Below are 14,410 nucleotides of genomic sequence, written 5' to 3' on the forward strand. Positions count from 1 at the left end.
AGTTATGGGACTAGAAGGCAAGTGTAACTAGGAAAGAAGAAATCAAACTTCTTTTATGAAAATTAAGCATTTTTTTTAATTAGACGAAGAATACTGTGAAAATTCAAGACTGTGAGTGTTCTAAGAAATTAAATGATGACAGAGGAATCCGTGCAAATTGACTTACGATAGAAATTTCGAGGTTTCAGGTAATTTCTTGCAGTTTATGGCACAGCAACAAAGCTTCAAGTTGAAGAGTATATTATGTAAATACAGTCCTGTACAGTATATATTTGTAAACCCATGGCTGGTAACACAAGGACAATGAAACAAAATAAGAACATCTGCTGGAATGTTAAGTGTCTTTCTAATTAAATCCAGCAGCTGAATGAATCAAGTCATTACCAACAAGTCTGGTTTATTATCTCATTAATACTGCTGGTTAATATTAGGTGGAGATTAGCAGAACTTTAAATGATCTTAAACCAAAAATAAATGTAACAAAAATACAGAGGCAAATAAATGAATCTAAACAATTAGTAAAAAACGGGAGGTTTCAGACAAAGAACAAAGGGGAGTAAAAATGACAGGAAAACAAAAGGCGCAGAGCAAACCTGGCACACTGTAACAACAGCACAGCAGATGTCTACTGGAAGGCAGAAAGGCTGAGCACCCTCCCCCAAGCTTACACTGATTACATGGCAAAACTACTTAGTTCCTGAAGTAATCAGCCCCCCCACATTAGGGAGCTGAGTGTGTACTCTTAAATTCGGTTCTGCACAAAACAGTGCTGCATTCAAAATTCTTCTAGAAAGAATAGGCACAAAGCTTGTCTGATATTCAAGCTTTATTGAGCTATGATAGAAACGAGTATCAAGAAGCACTGGCTTACCACTTGAAACAGACACATGACAGCTTCCCTGTTCTGCAACCTTGGCACTGCAAGATGTATTTGCTGGCACAGTGGCATTCCCTAATTTGTGGTTGTATTCTTGGAAGCGATTTATTACTGATTACAGGATTTTTCCATTGTTTCCAGAAGTATGAAAGATGGATGACTAATGACTTGCCAAATAAACAGTATTCAAAACCAAAACTCAGAATAATGGAAATAAACCACCCTGTCATCATCCTCATGAATACTACATGCAAATATGTGCCTCAGTGAACGAAGAATCAATACCCATAACAATTTTCTCGCTTTATGTATTAAAGCACTCAAGTACTTCTATTAAGTTCAACTATCATTCAGTCTGAGTTCATGAGGAATTATTTAGCTATTACTTCTGCTTGTTAACACACTATTGATGATATTTACTTAAAATGCCCATGTGCTGTAGGAGACAACGCATCCCGTGGCTTCCCCCAAGATCAATCAGCCTCAGGTCTGTGCAGTTTTTCATTGAATGCAAATGAGCACTTCAAAAGTGTGCTTAATCATACAGCTAAACCTTGCCAGTTTTACAGAAACTGTAAAGATTCTGCAGCATCCACTGTCTGGGAATATGAAATTTTTACTTCAGTAGAATGACAGCTCTATGAAAAAGCTGTAAGTTACCAAATCCCAGTATCACAGGATTGAGTTTCTATAGAGCAGGTGTCTGCTGGGAGCTGGAACTAACAGAAATACAACTGTGCTAAATAGCCATATTTAACAGGGCTGCTCTGTCGGGGAGCTTAGGATGTTGCAGTTTCATTAGCATTAACAAGTGTTGCTATGGGTACCGGCGTAGAGGCATCGGAATACAAGTGAATAGAAGAAGTGGGAAAGTGATTAATAAAAATGTGAAGTGTTGGAATTTTAATAAAACAGAACCAATCTGCCTGCCAGTGAGATCAAGCTTAAATAATAGCCTACATGATTGCCTAGTTCACCAACAGGTATATATGCCAGTGCTGGTCATCTCTCTGCTTAAGCCCAGGAAGACTAAACCTTGCATGAATAACAAAAAAACACCAGAGCAAAAGAATTCCACTCACACTGAGAGGGACACACATACGTGTGCGCATACACAGATGAAAGTGATCCTAATAAGTATTCATAACAATATTTAAACGCCAATGTTAATATGCCATTTATAAACATTTAACACATTACAGACATTCTGTGCGAGCTCAGAGTCACACAATGCCTCATTTCTGAGTGAACAGCATGGATTAACTTTGGCTTAACTAAATGTTTGATGCCTTTGTCACAAACATGAAATAACATTTATATTTAATTCAGAAAGAATTTTTGAACATTTCTCTTTTGCCCTTTAGAGCTACTCTGATTTGTTACCACTGTTGTTCAGCAAAATTAGTACCCTTTCTGTTTACAGAATACCTATATGGTGAAATGGTAGCACCACTTCAGTATTTGTGTTTGCTAGACAAATAAAATGCAAAGTCAATTCCTACTCATAGCAAAACTATGAAAAAATTAGCAAAAGAATGTAAGTTTACCTAATTTTTCCACTTCTCCTGTACTTCAGCTGCAATAATTCTTACAAGTGACAACCCATGTGATGATTACTAACAGAACTTCTGCTTTGCTGTTTGTGAAGGTTGTTTTCTGGACTCTTCCTACAGCAGACATCTCATTGGTTTCAGTTACACCTTCAGAGTATCTCCCAAGTCTTAATGCATCCACTCCTTCTGCCATTCAGTAAATTCTTCTCAACTCCTTTGGAGATGCTTCAGGATTTAGTCTCGCCTACGGGTGCTGCTGTAGGCTTGCAGAAAGGTCACGGCTATTATGAACTGCACTGTGAAGGGAGCAGTGTTTTTCACTACTCTCACTGCTAAAATGCCTTCTAGAGCTTCAGCATGCCTGCTTCCATACCTACTGCTGTAGCTTCCTTTCTAACCCACTCCACCCACTCTCTCCTGGATTGCCCTTACCAAAGTCTTCCTTCTCTGCAGCCGTAACACCTTCAGTACTCAAGTCTGTGCAGGGCTGTGACATAAACTGGGAAATCAAGTTCAGTTTAAGTCCCTCATGCAGTTTTCCACAAACCATAATTCTCATTTACTTCCACTCCACCCTCTGCTCCTTTCCCACAACTCACAAGCACAGATGCAGAACATGTATGAGTTGCAACACCAGCCATCATTCTCCAGCTCTCTCCTTCCAAGAATATTTTTACCCTCGTCATATGATCTCCTCAAAGCTTTTCCTTTCCTGAATTTTGGCCTTGGATGCAGTTTGCAGTGAGAACTCTGTGGTTAGTTCTACAAACATTACTCTCTGCAGACACTGTACTCACGTGAAGGATCTATTGTCATTCACCTCAATGCACTGGCAAGACAAGAACTACAGATCTTAAATACACAAAGACTGTTGGAACATCTATACAGAACGCTATGTCTGTATTCTGTTTTTTTTTTAAATAAGAAAAGCAATAAAGCAAACCAGGATGATTGGTGGTAATCAATACTTAGTGGTCTCCCCTGACATCTCCTCCGTACTTAAATGTTTAACTGCAAAAATTGATATAAAAATTAATATTTATTAATCACTTCAACTTATATGAATTGTTATACTGATTTCAGTTTCTAGACAACAATACGATACTTCAGCAAAGAAGGTATCTTTGAAGTAAATTAAGTAAATTATACAGACCTAAAGTATATTGATTTGAAGTAAATTATATTGATTATATTGTTTAGTGTGATGATAAGGTAGATACGAAGAGCTGAGATCCAAGTTAGACACTAAAATCAGGGATTAAGAAGCAATGATTAAAACTCACTATCTCGAAAGGTTACCAAGGTAATTATGCAGCCTGAGACTCTGAATGTAAAGTTCCCAGGAAGAGAAGGACAATATCCAACACAAGAATTGGAAGGACAGAAGTGATCATTTTGGTTTTTGTTTTGCACTCATCATCTAACTAATAAAAAGCACTAGATTTTTTTTGTTTAGTTTGCTATTAAGTATATCAGGACACATCAAAGGCACTGTAATAAATTATTAAACGCTGTTTTAGAGTTGAGATATAAAGACTAAACTTCAGTTTTTTTCACATGAAAAATTTAGAGCCTGCAAAGCTTACCACTGCCACTGTTCCACAGACATCTGTGAAAACATTAGCAAGCTTGAAATTAGTCCTGTTTTAGTTTCTCTTTAATGCAGTTGTGACCTTAGCTCTGAGGAAAACAGGGAGTCTTAACGATATGTTTTGTATGGATTGCTACAACTGATTTTTACCATGCCTTTAACAACTGTTGTACTGAAACTAGTATTTTTATGTCAACATTGCCAAATATGAGGTGCTAACAACTTCACTTTGTACTTTTTTGTACAAAGTTTTAAAAATTTAGTAGAGATCAATAAATGTTCATTACAGGAATTTTCCTCATCTTTTCTCCTTTTAGTTGTCTTATTCTTCTAACGGGATTCAATTTCCAAGAACATGTTTATCATACACAGATTCAGCTTTTTTCCTCCTGGTGTTAAAAGGGCTTCCCAGTGATCTTTGTAAATTACTGCTTTCCTTTCTGCAGATACAGGCAAGGCTGTGTGATTTTCCTTTAAAAATCTAAAACCTCTTTTCAACATTCCAATGAGATATTGCCATGTGATTATGATAGGAATTTTTACCAGGCTCCTGACTAAATTGTTTGCACTGCAGAGCTCTTTTCCAACGGTAGACTTTCTTAGGGAAATGCAATTATTTAGGAAAAAAAAGATATATATTTTTAAAAAGTTACATTCTCTTTACTTGAATTTTTCTAAGAATAATAGAATTCTAAGAATAATAGAACTAATAGAACTTAATCCTAATCTCAAATTGCATCCCCAGAAACCCCATTTCTGAGATCCTGACATTTGTAGCTTTCATATTGGCAGAACAGGTAGAGATCAGCTATTCTAATGCTTTCCCAATACTCAGCAAGACTTCAAGGCTGACTTGTTTAACTGTTCTTTGTATTTAACGAGGAATCAGTACAATGAAGAAGCACTGTGTGTTAGCGACTCTGTGGACTGCTGCTGCTTTCTCAGAGAACTGGAGCATTTCCAGATGGAGAGCTGCAAAAGAAGTTGTTTCTACTTTTAGAATCAAACCTCCATAAATTGGTATTCAAACTGGAAAAAACAATGGCTGAAAAGGACAGCTCATTATAATGTGCAGTGATGTGGATCAATATAGTTCAGCCTAATTGATATCTTAGCTCAGGAAAACAAAGCCTTGACTGTATTTCAAATAATCCTCTATTTACACACTTTATAAATAAATCTTTGAAAACCAATTTCAGAAGAAAGTATTTTCAAGTCAGAGTTCTAATGCCTTGTAGATCTTGGTGACTTCTCACAGCATGTCATATCAAATTTGAACATACTCTATGTCCCAGAATTTGAAGTAAACATTTCATGATATTATACTTATTTATCTTGTCCTTCAAGCAGTTATTAAACATGACACGGATCTTAACTTCTTAAGTGTGGTATGCACTTAATGACTGTTTTGGTTAATGTAGCTCATAGATGGGGATGATAAAATAATTGAACTTAAATTTCCTCAAGAAACAGAATTAAAATGTTAGAATTAGTGACACAAATTGTTTATGTTTTTCAGGCAACATTTTGTTAACTGTATAAATACATGCAGACTCCTCAACATTAAATTAGTGCAGTAATAACACAGACTGCATATTTTCATCCCATAGAAGACAAAATCAAATTAAAAACTCTAGCAGGATGTTTTCTGTTACATGCCATCCTTCAGAGAAAAAGCTCTATCTCATTTATTCGTGCATTACTGAGTCATAATAAAATTCTGTGCTGGCACACTGGTCAAGACAAATGCTAGCAAGAAGCTTCAGTGACAGCAACATTACTTATTACTGCAAGCGTTTGCTTCATAACCATTGCTGTTTCCATATTATGAGTCTTGTGCAATCCCACATTGGGACTGCAAAGCTACTGGGGCACATGCAGACCTGTGGCTGAGCACTGTGCTGTGCTCTCTGCACCTCATCAGCAGCCCCTTCCCTCTTCTCGCACCTCTTGGAGCAGATCTGACCCATGCAAGAGACACAGAATCACAGAGGGGACCCACAAGGATCATAGAATCACTTGATTTGGAAGGAACCCTTAAAGCTCATCAAATGCAACTCCCCTGCAATGAACAGATACACCTACAGCTAGATCAGGTTGCTCAGAGCCCCTCCAGCCTGACCTTGAATGTCTCCAAGTTCAGGGCATCCACCACCTCTCTGGGCAGCCTGTTCCAGTGCCTCACCACTCTTACTGCAAAAGAAGTTTTCCTTTTAATACAATCTCAATCTCCTCTCTTGTATTTTGAAACCACTTCCCCTTGTCCTATCACAACAAATCCTGCCAAAAAGTCTGTCCCCTTCCTTCTTATAGCTCCCCTTCAGAAACTGAAGGGATTGAGGCCAACTCTGAGCTCCACACAGGACCACATAAAATTCAAACCCGATGTCTGAGACGCATATCCCAGTGCTTCTTGAACTCCGATAGCTTGGTGCTGTGACCTGTCCTGGGCAGCCAGTTCCAATGTCCACTGCCCTCTGATGTAGAACCGTTCCCTAACCCCCAGCTGCCCCTCCCCTGACACAGCTCCATGCCGTTCCCTCGGGCCCTGTTGCTGTCACACGGAGCAGAGCTCAGCGCTGCCCTTACGCTCCCTGTGAGGAGCTGCAGCTGTCATGAGACCTCCCCTCAGCTCCTCTGCTCTGGGCTGAGGACACCCAGGGATGTCAGCCACTCCTCTCATGTCTTGCCCTCCACTATCTTCAGACTTCCTTTGAATGCTCTGTAGTAGCTTTATATCCTTCTAGTGCAGGAGTTGAGGCCACATAGCAAAGAGCAGAGGGGACAACCCCTTCCCTCGCCCAGTGGCCATGCTGGGCCTGGTGTACATCTGGGCACATCACTGACTCATATTCAAGTAGCATCAACCAGCACCCCCAGATCCATTTCTGCCAAGTTGCTCTCTAGCCAATTATCTTCCCTGACATCTCTGATCATCCTCCAGATGCTCTGCAGATTGGTTTGGTTTAGGGAGAAGTTTGGTGCATGCTAACTAGATTCATTTGGAGTCCAGCTATGTGCATAATGCACTCCAACTCCTAGCAGAGGCACTTGGGTCTAAAACAAGGAGCACTGTCTCAGATATCTTTGAAACACATGCTGAGGATGCTTGCTATGAGAACGCTGACTGCATGTAATCCAAAGTAAAAACACCAAACCATAGAATACAGTTGCGGAGACCAGTTGCTTTTATCTACCATGCCACTGATATTGTGGCAAATTATCTGTCAATGTACGACAGCCTCAACGTACCTGCTTGTGAGGTTGAAACAAACAGCATATCCAGTTATAACAATTCTACAGCAAACAGATAAAGAGAAGGTGTTTAACCTGCAGCTACTATCCAGGGCAAGAAAGAGGAACAGCCACTCCTCAGGGTCCAAACGACCAATGACAAATAGGAGAGTGACATCTAAATGAGCCAGAATGAACCAGAAGCAGCTGGGCCATTTCACAATGGTCACCATCATTCATAAAAATGAGAGAAATATAAAAGAATGTGGAAAAAAACCCACCATTTTGAAGAGACTGTCCAGACAAAACAAGAAGCAAAAAACTCAAATGGAAAGTTTAAGAAAGCCAGCTGAAATATATGACTAAGAACAGATGGCGTCTGTCTGAGTTTTGGACTAATGAAACCACTGACAAAACATCTACCACAATTTCTCATTTATAGGTTTACTATATCAAAACACAAGTGGAAAACAAGCAATGAAGACTGAGACACGGAATTACAGGCTGGGAAACAGCCTTGATAACAACAATCAGATAATCGGAATGCAAGTATGCCATTTCCTATACTTCAGAAATTTTAGAAGTTTATAGTTACTGCTATACACTGATTATCTATAATCCTTTCTAATTAAAAAGAAAACTCAAGTAAAACACAATATTATTTATATTTACTTCATAATTACAATTTGGCTGCCATAACATGTAGCATGTAAAATTAATGAAGCATTCAGTTTAGCACTCCCTACCATAACCAAAACATCAAATATGGGTACTACTTCTTTAGGAAGTAGTCTGAGCACTTTGCATTTGTACAGTAAAAATGGTGCTATTGCTTATATCTCTGGGTACAAATCTACTGCCCTATCAGGTAGGGCAGAGTCGTTCTCTAACATGATACAGTATCGCTTAAATAGGCATACACATCATGTTTGTATTCTTATGTAATAACTGATATATCCTTAAGGTATATTGTGTGTACATCCTTCAAACTACCCAATCTTACTATTTAGCAGTTTGGCATCTTTCAAGAGTTTGCACACTATCACAGACTAGGCAGTACAGTTCCAATCTGGCTATGCAGTTTTAAAAGTACTGACAATATACTATTTAATTCAACAACTATCAAGTCACAGGACACTAGTTTTATTCATTTCAAGTAATTATTGATGACTTGAGACAACACTTCTGCAAAGAATCTGCATCTTCACATATGCATTCCACTGACTTGAATGAGCTGCGTGTCACAATTACATACCTAGCTCTTCAGGGGTATGGTCTTGCTCAAAAGCTGTACAAAATTTCCATTTTTCCTTCCCTCCAGTTTTTCAGTGCCATAGTTCTTCCCACACTGTGCAATTCTTTTATTTATATACTGATGCAACATTAAAAGCTACTTTAAAATATCCACAGAAAGACATTCAAATGCTTTTAAGCTTTTCTTTTGGCTTCAGTCAGCTGGGTGTTTATGGATGAGAATGTGAAGGAGAGGTCCTAGAGACAATCTGAGAATAACTGACATTTTTGCACTGAGAACACACAAGCACAGAGTTCTAGCAAGGTCTGCAAGATAGACTTGATGCAAGGAAGCACGCAGGGTTGAGAAAGTTTATGAGGACTGTCTGGACAGACAAATAACGACTTCAGCTATAATGAAGTTAAAATATTTAAAGTTTGCAACTTTGTAATACTCAAGTTCTTCACGTCCTATCCTACCATGCACTCTCTCACAACAGCATCTCAGATTAAGCCCTATATGCCTCTTCATGAAAGCTTGCTGAAGACTCAGAGGAAGAACTTGATCATTTGTACGACAAGCACATTTTATGGCAGACCTCAGAGGACATGATTTACAGGTTCGGAGTCTTACAGAGAACTGGTGTTACCAAGCAAAGACAAAACAAATTAAAAAAAACTCCTGTCAACAGGGTGTTTCATGGGGCAGAGCAAATTATCTTAACATCTGTGCTATATTCAGAACACCCAAAAACTTGTAACACCTCTACATCTTTTTATGGTATTTACACATCTATTATTTGTTCTAGTAATGAGAAACTTTTCAGGTAATACTGAGATAGTTTAAAGGACTTCATCAGCTTGCAGATATAGAAATCATCACTCACCGTAGCTCAGCAACTGCTGCACCGCAGGTAACAGAATGCTTGAGTAGAGATTTCAGACAACTTAAAAGCATTAGCACGTAAACAAGTTATCACATGTAAGCCGTTCTGTGGTTCACACACACTTACTTAGATAGTCTGAAGCAGCTTACCTCTCAGAGAGCTCTAGTCAGTGTATAGAGTATCTGATACTTGCTAGCCTGCTCATGAGCCAAAGCCCTTATCTGAACTTGAGCAGGTAAGAATTGGCTCAGATTACTAGATTTAATTGCAGCTGTATCTGTACTAGTAGACAGTTAAGGAATTCTATCAAACGAAGACAAAGGCCATCTACTTTCTTCTTCATTTAAGCTATGAAAGTTTTCTGAATTTGGAGAAAACCAACCTGCATGTCTTTATTGGGTATTTATGGAGAATTCAACATATTCTTTGTCTTGTACTAAAGTGAGTTACATATTCATGGTAAGGTGTGAAGACACCTTATGTCTTCAGATAAAACACACTGCACATTTTAACATAACTATTTGTAAAATTATGGCAGGATAGTAAGCGGTTCAGATAGTACAGTCAAGCAATACAATCCATTTTTTTTTAATTAATCCATAATTATCTATTTAAGAAGATACTTAATTTCACTCGTATATTCACCTGTCACCAGGTGTTCAATATTTTTAACAAATATCCTGTGAAAGGCTAAAAACCACTACAGTTTTATTGCAATGGTTACATGAAAAGCTTCTGCTATTCAAACACAGAAGCACATACAAGGTTATTTAATCAGTTGTGACGTAACAATTTCCAGTCCTCCATGTGACCTACATCCTTATTTTCATTTCAAATTACATTTTTAATTAAACATCATTAACAAATACGCTCTTAAAACATTTTTAGATAATGCTCATTTAGGAGGTTCATTCTGGTAATCACATTACAATAAATTGTGTTGCACTCACAGAATTTAATAGTGAACCTACCCTCCAGGTGTAATTGCTGCTTGTTCTTTTCACAGCGATTAACTTGCATCAAGTCACGATTCTCTAAAGAGTTCATAATGCCTCCTGGCAGAAGCACTCCCTTCTCCCTAAAATCTATGGCATACGGCTTGGAATCCTGAATCGAATGCATAGGTTCAATTCAAGAAACAGAGGGTTGGTGGTACACTGAATGGGAGGTAGCCCCCTGTGGGGGAACAAATGAGGACACAAACAAGTATGCAAACATTTGGAATCAGCTGGGGTTTTAAAGAAGAATAAAGAAGAAGGATGCCATACTCTAAACCCAACAAGCAGACACAGGCAAGTGTGGGTGGGCTGGGTGACCTACCTCTCACAAATTAATGTCTGAGGAACTCTGGTGAATAAACCAAAAGTGATAGCCACAAGCTTGGGTAGTGACTGATCTGTCACCTTGCTGGGGTTTTAACCCATGACAGCAAATAGCCATCATCTCCCAGCTCACAAACGGCAGATGTTTAAAGAGGAAGAAGGTAAACTACTTACCCAGGGGCTGGTTTGGGTAGGATGGGTAGCATAACGGGATGTGGGATGGAAGAGTATTTGGCTCATTAATTAATTTGGTTAAGAACTGCTCTGTATAAAATTTACAATTAATAACATGGAAAGTGATAGATTACACACACAGACACACTCATACTAATGAGCAGGTGATGACAGAGAATAATGAAGACCAGAAGTCTCTTTGGTCACTTCAGGAATGAATACCATTAAGGAACTACTCAGATGCAGCGTTGATGAGATTCAACCTGAACTCTGTCACTGAAAGAAAAGGAGTGTATGATTACTGTAAATATTATGGAATATTTGAGGTTGCTTGCAGAACTGGAATGTGGATTGATGTAAATCTTATTATGGGAAATTTAGAGAGGGGCCAACGGCACAGAAAGGAAGGGATCAGGAAGGAACAAACACACGGAAACGCCGGCAATGGGAATAAAAAGAACAACTGCACTTAAACAGGCCACCAGCAGGTATGCTTCTCTGACCAAGCCTCGTATCTGATCACAATAGGTGACACTTCTTCATACTTTTCCTAATTACTTTTTTGTATAACTCATCCTCTATTATATTGGTGATACTGTTCCAAAGCCCACATGCCAGAGACTGTGCAAGAGACTGCATGTCACTGGTTCAGATATCTGCAGCTACAGAGATTATAGCATATTTGTATTTTCCTAGTGAACTGAATTCTGTGTGCACGTGTAATTTGCTAGGAAAGTTGAAATTGGCACAGCCAGCAAGTAACCACTGAATATAAAGACACCTGTACCCAAGAAGACTGAAGGTCTGAGTCAGTGGCTGGGCAAGAGGCCCAAGGTTCGGGTAGCAGACATTGAGGCTGCTAATATCTGAGGGACCCACGACTGTGTGGTAACAGTGAGAGGTGTCAATGCATGTCTCCATTCTGCCAGCAAACACCAGGATGGATTAGCTGCCCAGTAGGAAGGATAAGAAGGCCTCAGTGTAAGTATCAGATAGGTTCAAAAACCATGGTAGTGTGCAAAGGATCCACAACTGTGGACAGGCTTCTGGATATGACAGTCAGGGTGTGCATTTTCACTAGTGGACTTCAACCCTGATCTTTGCCACCCAAATAGGACACAAAGGTACCACACTCCTCAATCCTCCACATCTTGAGACTTGGCTTTAGGGAAGAGCACAGACATTGGTGATATTAACATTTCCCTCTCTGCCTGGCTCTCCCAGGGCAAAGCGACCAGACAGGGAGATAAAGAGGCAGTTTCTTTTTTTGAAGATCCCTGTGTGGTGTGGAGCTACTGCTGAGGAACTCTTTTAATTGTTTCTCCAGGAGAGCCACCATGATACATGCATAAGCTTTATCTAAGGTGCTCTGCAGCACCATACCCTTAACATAGCTTGGAGCAGCGAACATGGAGGAAAAGATTATTACAATGTTATTATCAGAAATTAGCAATAACCTAGGGACACAACTTAAAAGAAACACTCATCCACATCCCTCCTCACCTCCCAGCTCCCAGGACAGAAGGGAAGAAGCAACAAGGAGGCCAAACCCCATCTTTAATTTAGCACATGGGAGCTAAGAAGTGCTTCACTTCCCCACTCCCATAAATATTTGAGTTCACTTGTAGCTACCAAGCTCTGAGTAGACAAGTGAGCTACAGAGAAAACTGAGGAATGGTTGGATTTCAGATAATGAAGAGGGGAGTTATGTGAGAGATGGCCAGGCTTCACACAGAAACGGGGAAGGATACTGGGATCTTCTGGAGAGTAAAACCCTGTGAGGCCAGCAGGGCTAACCGATACAGTGAGGCCATAGGCCATGCAACCCAGGAAAGAGCATCAGAAAGAACAAATTTGGTTGTGTATATAGCTGACCTAGGACAAATGGAAAATAAATAATTAGAGGCAGACTTATGTGGGAGGAGACAAGGGTGGAGAGATGGAGAGATAAAGACAGATAGGGGAGAAGAAAAAGCATGGGAAAACAGAAGATGGGCATAAAAACAGCCACTTGCATGTAAGTACATTCCTGAGCCTTGCACATGATCAATGCACTCTACCTACCTTATTATTAAATTATATTCTTAACTTATGCATACTCTTACTCTGCCACATAGACAAGAGTGCTGCAAGGTCTAAATGTAAGCAACTGTTGAACACATTGCAGGCCACTGGGCCTGCAGGTCCAGATGCCAGCAACTGGAGAGCCCAAAACACAAGAGGTTGAAATGGTAGCAAACAGAGGAACCACAGCTCGTAAAACTTGTAGGTCTAGATGCCAGCAACTGGAGAGGCTGGAGTGTACATGTGAAAGATCTAAACAGCAGCAACAAGAGGGGCCTGGGTGTATTTCCACAGCATCTCGTGTCTGTATGTGTAATCAAACTGGAATAGTGAGCAGAAGATTATATTTTAAAACAATGTGTCTGAGCCAGTGGCTGCATAATTGGTCCAAAGTCCAGGGATGGTATTAAACAAACTTAGAGCCCACGCTGAAATTTAAGAGGTATGTAGACATGGTGGGTCCCAAAAATCTAGAGAAAATCATGTTTTCTCTAGTGAATGTCAGTCCTGATTGACCGGAAAGGAAGAACTATCTGTGCTGCTGTTTATGTGAGCACTATTGGTGTTTATGAGGGTACGATAAAGGCATTGCTCTGTAGCTGTCTGCATGGCTAACCAACTTATTTTCCTGTTTTGGCATGCCTCTCTTGAATACGTACTGTCTTGCCATTGGCCAGACCTGAAGACAAGAACAGCAGCTGACACATCCATGAACCAGAACAGTGAAATCTCTCAGGTCTGAAAATACATAGGACTGGGCTTCAGTAACCAAGAAAGAAAACTCCCTAGACCCAGTGGATTGAACAGTTGTCATAACATTATTCACAAAGGGAACTTATAATTGAGCTCAAGTAGTGATACTTATAGTACTAAGGAAAAAACAACAACAACAAAAAAGCAACAACTTTCTCTGAAATATCCTCTAGGTAGTAACAAGAAAGAGGGGATTTTGCAAGTCTGGTGAAACTTTAGTTTTCTATAGCAAGTCAGATCCCCTTAAAAATGGGACATGAGAGAGATGCAAAAGGAATAGCGTTCTCTGGCACAGAATGCTCCAGCAGAATGGTATTGCATTGAAAAGAGTCTGAGCACACTAAAACCCTACATACGAAATTGTAACTTACAGACTGCCTATGAAGCTACGGAAGACACACTTTCAGAAAAGAAAAATTCAGAATACTTAAAAATCCATTGATAGATGCTTTAAGAAATACTGTTACGTAGCATAATTAATGTAGACTGAATAACTTGCACTGTGGACAGTGATATGTTTATTATAAGCCACTCAGTGACAGCTGCTGGAGGGAATTAACCAGAAAGCAACACAGCCCTGGATTAGCATATACAAGCTCAGGTTTTCCCATACACAGGAAATGGCAGGACAGGAAAAACTGTTACATTTTATTTTCCTACATTCTGTCTCCAAAGAAGTGACACAACTTCGGAGGTGCACATCAAGCACATCATGTGAACAG

The sequence above is a fragment of the Meleagris gallopavo genome, chromosome 1, assembly GCF_000146605.3.
Source record: "Meleagris gallopavo isolate NT-WF06-2002-E0010 breed Aviagen turkey brand Nicholas breeding stock chromosome 1, Turkey_5.1, whole genome shotgun sequence".
NCBI lineage: Eukaryota > Metazoa > Chordata > Aves > Galliformes > Phasianidae > Meleagris > Meleagris gallopavo.